Here is an 11,041-nt window from a genome sequence, read left to right on the forward strand (position 1 = left end):
GCTAGTTTTCATTTGATCTACCATTATCAAATTTTCTTGATGTCCTGCTAGCTGGGAGTACCTTGTCATAATCAGTCACAGAAGCATCTGGTATTTTCAAATATGCAAGAGTTGCAACTGACGCAAACAAAGCAGCATCCAACAAACACCGATCCATCAGAATCAAGTCAATACACATCCAAATAGGCCATCCATGATGCCTTGCCTGGTGCAATACATAGCTCTTGTAAATCTACCATTGAGGAACTTGAAAGTGCATTTGTAATCTACTCTCTGATCACTAAAGCTTCTTCAAATGGCCTGCTAGGACATCCACAGCACCACTGGATCTTGTGCCTTTTTGCCACGTGATTCAAAGTACATATGGAACATCATTTACACTCCCAATAATGGACATGATAGAGTTGAATATCGAATTGCAGACCAAATATGAAGCTACGCATGTGACTGTACCACTTGTCCCAGAGAGCTTGATTGACATGTCATATGCAGGATACAGCTTGCTCAATCTGGTGTGATCCTTATCACCAATAAGGCCCATCTCAAAAGCATAATTTGCATATGCTTTGTACTGTATCTCTGGATCTGTGAGGCCATTGCCAATAGCAAATCCCTTCAAGTTGATTGATAAACCCTCTTTCGCTTTGTTGCCCATGTGAATGCGACTAGTAATAGCAAGAACGTAGTGTCCAGCATATGATTCTCCGGTAACATAGAACTCATTTCCTAAAAGCTCAGGATGTGCTTCATAGAAGGTGTGCAAAAAACTGTACATATCTTCACTGACGCCATTCTCATCATGCCGAATGTCTCGAATATCATTGCTGTAACTAAAACGAGTCCCAATTGGCTGGTCAACAAATATTATGTTTGACACATGATCCCACCCATACTTATTCCAGATAAGTGTAAGATTGTCAGTGATCTGAAAAGGCCCATTCCCATAAAAAAGTGTCAGCTCATTGCTACAACCAGGCCCGCCAGATGGAGTTTTTCTCGTCTGCTATTTTTTTAACCCTTCCCTCTACCTTCTGTAACACAAAAGCACCCTCCACAAAGATGCGTTCCCCTCCAAAAGAATCGTGAGCTTCCGCTCTGCTAAACATGGCTCCCTCCATCTTTAGCTTTTTAAAAAAAAATCCTGGCCACATCTACCCTTTCACACGCTTGTTCCCATCCAGAGTTTTCATCATTAACCTCAAGTTTCTTCAGGACATCTTCAAAGCTCCCAACCTGAATATTCATATTGGCTCGTAAAGATGCACTTGCCCTTTTTTTGCTCCCACGATGCTCAATCATGTGTACTGTGATCCATTGCCATTAAAAACTATAGTACCCCATGTCAGTATGTGTTATCACTAGTCTCAATAATTTTACAAAACTGCAAGCCTAAACATGGCACTATTCCATTTGCAGTACTGAATTCTGAAATATGCGTTTGGGTCATATGTTGGTTAGGAGAGGGTAGAGGGTTGGTCTATATGGGAGCTCACATAGCACTAAAAAAAATGCTGAGCATTGCAGGGGAAATTTTATAATATCACTTATTATTCTAGCAATGCCAAGAGTCACACTACAGCTCTGCCTAAATGTTGTGACGCATCTTTCCCAGGAGGAACAAATATGAAGTTGCCCTCTTAGTTGTAACTTTGTCCAATGGCACAACTTTACTCCACTATGTGAACCTAATATTTTATAGCCCATTCTCCTTCTAAATTATTTGTAACAAATATCAAATTCGCTCCCAAACAACACTAGTCTCTTTTGTGAAATTGAACATGAAACTGAAGGCAAAACGTTCTGGCAGAGCAAAGCACAACGTCTAAGTATGTACAAAGTAACAAATGTCACACACACAACTTTTTGGTGGATTCCACACCTCGGATACGTAGCAGTATGACATCCACCCCCTCTAATCCTACGCATCCTTCGGATGGGCCAACTACCCATGATCATTGTCGTCAAGATCCACGTACAGATCAATCTCTTCATTGTCTATTTTCGGTATATCAGCAAGGTTATATGTCATATCATCTGTCTCTTCTACTGGAGTTTCTTCTCGTTGCTCTTCTCTTGCAAATTCTTCCATTGCATAATCCTCATCATCTCTTTTCTTGAAAATCCTGATTCTTTTTCCTGCAATGGGCACTCTAAGCACTGTCCCATCCAATTCTGTCAGCTCATATGTTGCATTATCAAAGACATGTCTGACTATGTACGGCCCAAACCATCTTTTCACCATCTTTCGAAGTGCAGTATGCTGATTTTCAAGGCTGCTATCAAAGACTAATACCCAGTCTCCCTCTTCTATTGCTCTAGGCCGCAAGCGATGCCTACTATCAAACCTGTCTTTATTTCTAAGTCTAGCAACCTTCAACTTGTCAATAGCTAGCTGAATATCCTCTGGTCTTCTCTCCAACTGTCGGATCCGAAGAGCTAAGAGCTCCTCTCTCATCAAATCCTCCTGCCAAGGTAAAACTGTCCAAGTCAAAGCACAAGTCTCAGTCGGCATAACCGTTTCTGACCATACATCAACTCTGCGGGCGTATATCCTGTTGTAACACTATGAGTCGTATGATCAGCCCACAAAGCAAATGGTAGAAGTCTCGACCATTCTCCAATCCATCCTCTACATGCTTTGACTAATGCTTTCACTATCGGCAGATGTCCTCTTTCACTCTTTCCATTTCCCTTTGGATTGTATGCTATGGTTAGAGCCAACTTGATTCCTAATTGAGAGAAAAACTCCCTAGCTTCATCTGCATCTAATTCACTGTGATCTGCAGTGATCTTACCCACACAGCCATACCTGCAAGAAAATTTTTTCCAATAAGAACTTACACACTGCACTAGTGGTCTTCATTCTCAAAGGTGTGCCCTCAACATGATTAGTAAGATCCTCTCTAGCCAATACAATATATCTCATCTGCCATAGACCCATCGGCATAGTAACCAAGTCAACTACCCACTTAAAATGAATGCATAGCGGATAGGTCGGGTGAAGCTCGTCTCGATGATGCACCACAGAATACATCTGACAGTCTCTGGAAGTCTCTACAAAGCAACAAACATCTCTGTACATGCCTTTCCACCAATATTTTTCCTTGATTTTCTCATAAGTAGCCCACACTCCTCTATGAACAGCCCAAGGACTCTCATGAAACTCTCTCATCACCTGTAACTGGGTCTCTTTATTGCACACAACCCGCAAGGGTAATCCACCTCTTTTCTTCCGGTTCTTCCAAAGAAATCCGTCCTTGAGAAATTAACCATAGGCTTTTCTTCTGATCTTCTTGAACTCTTCATCTATCCATTCATCTCTTTTGCTTAGTGTACTAAGGTATTTGCCAATCTGCAACCAATCTCCAACATAGAGTTCTTCTATGAAAGCCACAATACCATAGACATGGCAAACATGATCAACCATAGCGGCTGAAATTTCTGCATCATCCTCTTGTGCAAGTAGTGTCTTCTTATCATCATATTTGGCTCTAGACAACATATCAGCCATGATTATCCTTCCTTGCTATATGCTTAAATTCTGGATTTAATGACTTGATGTATGCAATCCATCTCAGCATAGCTATATCCGGAGTATAGCAACTCCTAATCATACCTATCAATGGCAAGCAATCTGTCTCTACCACAACTGGAGCTCCAATAAAGTACTCCTTGTCAAATTTGAGAGCCGTAACAATTCCTAGTAATTCCCTCTTGATTTGCAGATACCTCCTCTGTCTCTCATTTAGGACTTTCTCCCCAAACCGAATAGCGTATATGTTTCCATCTGCATCATCTTGACCCACAGCCCAACCTATGCCAATTGGACTAGTGTCAACTGTCAATACAATAGGCCTTCTGCAATTATAATCCACTTTCCTGAGAGTAGGATAAATCTTCAATAGCTTCTTCAATTTCTGCATGGCTCTAGTGTGGCTCTCATCCCAATAAAATTTCTGCCCCTTTCGAAATAGTTGATATAAACAATCTGCTATGTGTGCAAAATGGGGTATCCAAATTATGTAAAACACACAGGCTCCAATGAATCTCCATACCTCTGAAGTGGTAGAACAATACTCCGTAATCTTTCCTATAGCATCCACCTTCGCAGGTGAAGGTTTCCTGCCATAATACCCGCACATATGTCCAACAATGGCAACCTCATTTACTCCAAAAACATATTTTTGTCATGATAGTGTCAAGTTCACTTCTTCTAACCTGGCCAAAATCTTTTCACAAGCTACAATATGATCAGCCACAAAGTATCTGCATCCCTGCTCATTTAGACTCTCATTCTTCTCTTCTTCTGCACACCCCTTAATGGGCACATCATCCAAGAAAGGCATGGTAAGCTGAGGTATATACTCATGAAGGACCTTATGCATGGCATTCATCATATGCGCAACATAATTAGTGGCACCTTGAGGCAAGGTACACATCTTGACAAGCCCAATAGGAGTTCTCATAGTGGTTATGTCCCTGCTTTCCAAGGCCAATTGAAACTGATCATATCCCGAATACAAGTCACCTAAAGAATAGATGGCACGTCCAGCAAATGCTTCTGCAAACACATCCACAACTGGACCTATACCAACATTCCTGATAGTAACTCTATTTACTGGCTGCATGTCATGTATAAATCGGCGAGTACCATTCTTCTTTGGATCCATAAACCACCTATTTGAGTATGGTGCAGATGGCAGCTCTAGGATTCCCATTCTGATTTTCTCATTCAACAAGTCAACTAGCTTTGGCAGGTGTGCCCTAGGCACTAGAATAGGTCGGAGGTTCCATGGAATATGAGGAATAGTAAAGATCACCATAGGGGCAACAATATCCGGATTCACACATCCAATCTCATGCGAGAAGAAAGCAAACCCCCTTCCATGTGGCTCAAGCATATCCTGAAAGAATTGCTTCTTTGAGGGTAGCAAGAAATCACCATTTTCAATTTTTAATTCAGCAAGAGTCTCTGCTAAAAATTTATGGCCTATATGCTCTGGGTTCCTCAAAATTGGCTGCTTGGCAGCCCTCTCTATTTGCTGATCACTGTTAGGTGGAAGCGGTCCAGCTACCGCGGCTTCACCTTCTTATCCACTGTCTTGTATTTTGTGTCAACCCTGGCTTTATTATGATCCTCTGCACTACTCAAATCATGCTATAAATCAGCAATTTTGCCACCTGGTGGCTGAATATCCTCAGCCCTCTGATCTATGAACTGCATAGGAACAGCCCTAAACTCTGGATGCTGAAATATTTTAGTAGTAAACTCTATTGACTGAAAGTTTTCAGCCCTCTATGTCTTTATAGGCTGATCATAATCAGCCGAAAACTCTATTTGCTGAATTTCTTCAGCTCTCAATACTTTTTGTTGAGTCACCTCAGCCTCTGACTCTATCTGTGACGCAAAATCTGAAATTTCATGAAACATGTCCAGGGAGTGTGCTGATACATTACTGAGACAACTCTACATATCAGCTTTTAGCATATTTTCCATCTTTGTCATCGTATCTGCACAAACCATACTATCATATATCCCATCTATATTACTATCATCCTCTAAAATACCTGCATTTTTCAAATCTTTCTCCTTTCTGCATATGTATTGCCCTTGTAGCTCTAGGCAACTTAGAAATCTTCTGATAACTCATCGAACTGTTTGCTGAAATTCCAATAAAATTGGAGGAGAAAACACTGCTACTACTAGGAGGCGAGAACTCCAATCTCCTCTGCTCTGTACCACTCTCATCTCGCGGAACAGCGGTACCTATTGAAAACCTGAATCCCTCATAGTGGGCAAAGGTGCATCTCAAAGAGTATCCTTGATTCTAGCATGATTTACACACACAGTCATAAACTGGACTGCTCTCATACCATCTTTACTGTGAATCCATGCATAAGCAGATCCATCATCCATTACTTTCGTCTCCATGCGCATCTCTGTGATGAATGGCTGTCCTATGATTATGGGGTAAGAGCATGAATCCTGCACAAAGAAATGGGAATCCTCCTCTACATCTCCAATAGAAATCCTGACACTAGGACAGGCAGCATACAAATCACCTACAGTGTTGTTGGCGGCTCTCATACGCCACCCATGCTCTATATCCATAGGCCATCTATTACTTTCATAAACTCCACGAACTATGAGATTAATCTCTGAACCATGATCCACCAAAGCAACATAAGGCACCTGTTTCTCTCCAATTTTTACCATTGTTTCTGTAGTTGCCCTAGCCCAATGACTCCGCGACAAATGACTGCGCGGTACCAAGATAGGCTGATCCATTTCAGCATAATGCATAGGCTGAACCCTTTTCTCTGTCTGCGGAAAAACAGAAGCATTCTCGACCATAACCTCATCCTCATCCAACTCCAACTCCCCAACCAAAACTCCATGTGTATCAGTAGTAGGCAATGTATGTCTTTTTCTCTTCAGGACTTCTTGAAAATGATCTTGAAACTCTCTTTTTGAAATGCCCAAAACCTCAGAAATAGTAAAAGTCACCTCCCTCACTGCCAAGTATCTTGTCATTAAAGATTTTCTTCATGTCCGTAGATGTCTCAATATCGGATATTAATCTAAATCCTGGTTGCTTTCTCTGTCTAGGTTCCTGCATATTTTTTTTCTTTTGAGCATCCTCCATTTGTCGTTCTGGCCCTGGTCTCAAAGACGGCCCTGCAGTAGGTGGAGTAACAAAATCACCCCCTCTAGTCTTTTTAGCTGCATTTGGATTCTCTTCATCTCTCTTACGTTTCTCCTCAACAAGTACATCTGCTCCCTGAGACTTAGCCAAGTAGGCATAAATAGTGTACCTGTCAACAGGCGAATCCCAACCTGTCTCAGATCTGATGCTAGAACCTACACTAGTCAAAACAGTCTGCTAAATTTTCCCCTTGTTTGCCGTCTCTATAGCATAGGTCCATAATGCTGATTGACTCTCTGAACCTTTCTCAATCTGGACTCCATATGCAGAGGCATCTTCTCTAACTGCCACATAAGAAGTACGCGCAGCCATATCATCTACTAATTTCTTCATTTTGCCTTTCCCAAAATTGGTAGCAAGCGGAACTCCTATTTCAGTCAACCAGATCTTGCCATCTTATCCCCAAAATACCAAATTCTTTCACCTTGCATCTTGAAAAGATTCGCAATCCCTAGAATGCTGATGGTCTGTACTATGACAACAAATACATCTTCGATCTCTCCTAGGTGCACTAGGAGCACTTCTAGGTGCACTAGGAGCACTAGAAGAAATAGTAGGCGCGGTCGAAGCAAACTACTCTTTCAATTTTCCCACCAATTTTACTTCAACTGACTCCAGTGTCAAATCCATTATGCCTTTGATTATGTCATCAAGAGAGGAAGGAACCAAAGGAGCAGATGACTTTGGAGCAGAAGGAGCTGGCATCGGTCTTGGAGCAGGAGGAACATGAGGATTAGAAATAGTAGGCACTGGCATAGGCCAAGTAACTGGCTAAGGAAGAGAAGAAATGACAAGGGTAGGAGCAGACATAGGAGCAGAAGACTAGATCGATGTCATAGATCTATTCTGTAGGCGGGTCTTCCATATCTGCCTCTTGGTCAAAGTCGAGACCGCATCCTGGGTGTCTTGCCAATCTATTTTAAGACCCATAGGCTTCGTGCAATCCTCAAGAAGCTCTCCTAATTCTTCCTGAAGAGCAGGATCTGCAACTTGCAAGAAAAGTTCAACTTTCTCAATATCCAATGCTCTTTGTTCAATGGCATCAAGCTGACTATATCTCTCTTCAAATTCTCGTATCAATTCTGAAGTAGCTAGACCTTTGTTTGGCATGTAGATCCACTCTCGGAATGACCGCCGTGTAGCCATCCCAAAGTCCTCAAGAAAATACTCCTCTTTCAGGGCCTTCTTAAAATCTTGCCAATGTGAATTTTGAAGGAAAAGATCAGTCACTTTTACCCTCAAGGCAGGTGTGACAAGGCGAAGAAAATATTTACTCATAAGTCCTGTCAATACTCCACAAAATCCCATCTTAATCTCATACATCTTCAAATAAGCCGATACATTACGTCCATCAAATAGCTTCTTTTCTTTTTCAACTGCTTCAATCACCTTAGTCACGCTGATTGCATTCTCTTGCTCCGAATATAGTTGCTTTTGTTGAGACAACTATTGTTGATGTAACTGTTGCTGCTGCTGCATATACAATTGTATCTGTTGATTTTGAAACTACATATACATAGACATATTCTGCAAAATCTGCTTTAAATCATTCGTAGAAGTACTTGAAGCAGAAGTCGATGATGAAGTCGAAGTAGAGGACAAAGCAGGAATCGTAGAAGGGGCTCAAATTGATACTGATGTATCTCCCATCCTGAAATTTTTTTAATACGATGCTAACACGTCGGGCTCACCAAAGATGTCGAAGGGTTCTCGAAATCAAAGTCGCGACCATAGAGGTCCTTGAGAAATTCCAAGATAGAAGATCAATCAAGCGAATAAGAAAGATGAGAAAATGATGTCAAGTCTCTGTTTTTATTTTTGCCAATAACTGAAGACAAATAGAAAGCCAAATTAGCTTGCAGTGGCAACTTCGGGTGAAGATGTAATGACATTTGTGGCTCCAATTTGCTCAACATATAATCCAAGGTTCTTATTGTAGGATTGTGAAATAAACAACTCCATCCTACGAGCAGCAAATCGTCTTACGGAATTGGCATCATCATCAAGTCTGCCACTGGCAAAGCCCTGATAGGCCACATCAAAGAAAGCAGTGTGACCTTTCTCTTGAATAACATTAGCAATGATCTCCTATTGCTCTGGAGTAGGATCAATTCCTATGGGATTGTGTGCACAGCCATGTAATAGAATGATTGAACCTACAGGAGCAGCCTTAATATCGGATATCATCCCATCAAAATCTAGACCACCTGTCTTTGGATCAAAGTATCTATACTCTGACCATGGAACACCAGCATCATTCAAAATATTCTTGTGGTTTCCCCAAGTTGGAGAAGAAATAAGCACTTTTGCTCTAGGTAGGTATCGTTGGATGAAGGCCGCTGTAAGCTGAAGAGACCCTGTTTCTAAGAGCGACTGAACTGTGGCCACTCTTCCTTCTTTGATCATTGGATTATCAACTCCAAGAAGTAACTCTGCAGTGACTTTGTTGAAAGCTGCTCACACCTCAATCGGAAGATATTCTTTGTTCTCGCCCTTCTCTAACATAAGCTTTTCAGCCTTCTTCACAACATTCAAAACATAAGGCTGCAAGTCCTCTGTCCTGTAAGCTCCCACCCTTAAATTTAGCTTGAAATCGCTTGTGTTCGCTTTGAATGCCTCTCTCTAGTCCTCTTCCTCTTTTTGAAACTCATAAACTCTTCTATGGTCCAGAGTAACGTCAATGCATCGTTTTTCATTTATCTCCGAGAGTATCAAGAATGCAGTGCATTATAGCGTGATGAATCCATCCAAACGTGCGACGTTCTTATGCTTGTCGTGTTAATCTGGCAACTCTGAAACTCCTCTTCAACTCCCTATTTTCGTTCTTGAGTTGCTTGTACTTCTCTCTGTTCGGAGGCAAAGTATAGTTCTTAGTATTGCGCTGCAAATCGTACATGGCTTTTATGCATTCCTTCAATTCTGAGGCCCTGTTTCCTCAATAGTGTTCCAGCATTGCATTTTTCTTCCCCAAGTGGAGTTTTTTTTTCTGCTAATTTTGTCAAATATAAATGCTTTTTCTACCATGTTGTGTGATGTCTGTGTGTAGAGTTCATCCAATGTCCAAAGCTTTCAAATCACTAGAAGCATTCAGGAGACCAATAAATGTAGTTACATCTAGAGAGACATCCCCTAGCTGCATCTGTTGATAACATATTTGAACCTCGTTACTACAGCCATGTTTCACATACCCTGATAGAAGTGCATTCCATGATACAATATCTCAAACTGGCAACTCGTGAAGAACTTTATGTGCATCTAAAAGCCATCCAGATTTGGCATACATGTCAATCAAACTGCTACCAATATGCATGTATGTTTCCCAACCCTTTTGTGTTGCCTTGATATGCAGATTTTGCCCATATTCTATAGCCTCTATAAAGCTACAAGCCTTCACACTGCTAATGAATGTAACTTCATTCCGGGAAATGCCATCTGACTGCATCTCCTCAATGCATCTCGGAACCTCCATTCCATTCCCAAGTTCAGCATGTCCTAGGATCAGTGCATTCCAAGACACTACATCTTGATCTGACAGCTTACTTAAAACATCATGAGCTCCTAGTAGTGAACTGCATTTGCAATACATGTCAATCAAGCTGCAACTGACAAATGCATCCCTTTCAGAGCCATATTGCACAGCCTTAGAATGGATGATATGACCTTGCTTCACGTCTGCTAAACAAGCACAAGCTTTCAGCAAGGCAATGAATGTATGAGTCCTGGGATGCACACTGTCCTCCAGCATTATGCTTTTTCTTCTCCTATTGTTGCCAACACAATGTCTGAAATAGATCTGATCCACATCACGACTCCCTCCAAAAGCAGAGATTAGCACCCTTCATTGTGCCACTAAAGGCATAATTAAGTCCCACACTCAATTTACAACCAGACATTGAGTGTTCAAACAGTAAGCCCTTCCACACTCAGCCCATTATCACTGCAACATTCACCATATAGAAAAGTATATCAAAGTGACCTTGTTGAGTCAAACCTGTCCATGCCTTGAAAGGACGATGGAGATCATCCTGTGTAACATATGCAAGAGTCTCATTGTCAATCCATTCCATATACTCAGTGACTCCATGTAAAGGCTTTCCCACAAACTCACTAGTCTTTGTATCCACAGTATAGACCGTGTAAACCTCATCACCTTTTTGTATCTTCAGCATAAGCAAACAGCTTGAGAAGCTCGGGAAAACCATACTCATTGCAGATCTAGAGCCCATTCTCCTTCTAAATTGTTTGTAACAAATATCAGATTCACTCCCAAACAGCACTTGTCTCTTCTGTGAAATTGAACATGAACCAATTGAAGGCAAAACGTTCAGGTAGAG

General features: G+C 41.4%; 2 pseudogenes; both read right to left on the reverse strand.

The window, feature by feature from the left end:
- Window positions 1-352: 352 nt before the first annotated feature.
- On the reverse strand, window positions 353-1,299 carry LOC148022646 (serine carboxypeptidase-like 49 pseudogene; annotated as a pseudogene).
- A 7,259-nt stretch (window positions 1,300-8,558) lies between these two features.
- LOC148022647 (aspartate aminotransferase P2, mitochondrial pseudogene) lies at window positions 8,559-10,452 on the reverse strand (annotated as a pseudogene).
- Between the last annotated feature and the right edge of the window lie 589 nt (window positions 10,453-11,041).

Source organism: Lygodium microphyllum, chromosome 16, assembly GCF_053477565.2.
Source record: "Lygodium microphyllum isolate KBCC chromosome 16, Lygodium_microphyllum_v1.1.10, whole genome shotgun sequence".
NCBI classification, from domain to species: Eukaryota; Viridiplantae; Streptophyta; class Polypodiopsida; order Schizaeales; family Lygodiaceae; genus Lygodium; species Lygodium microphyllum.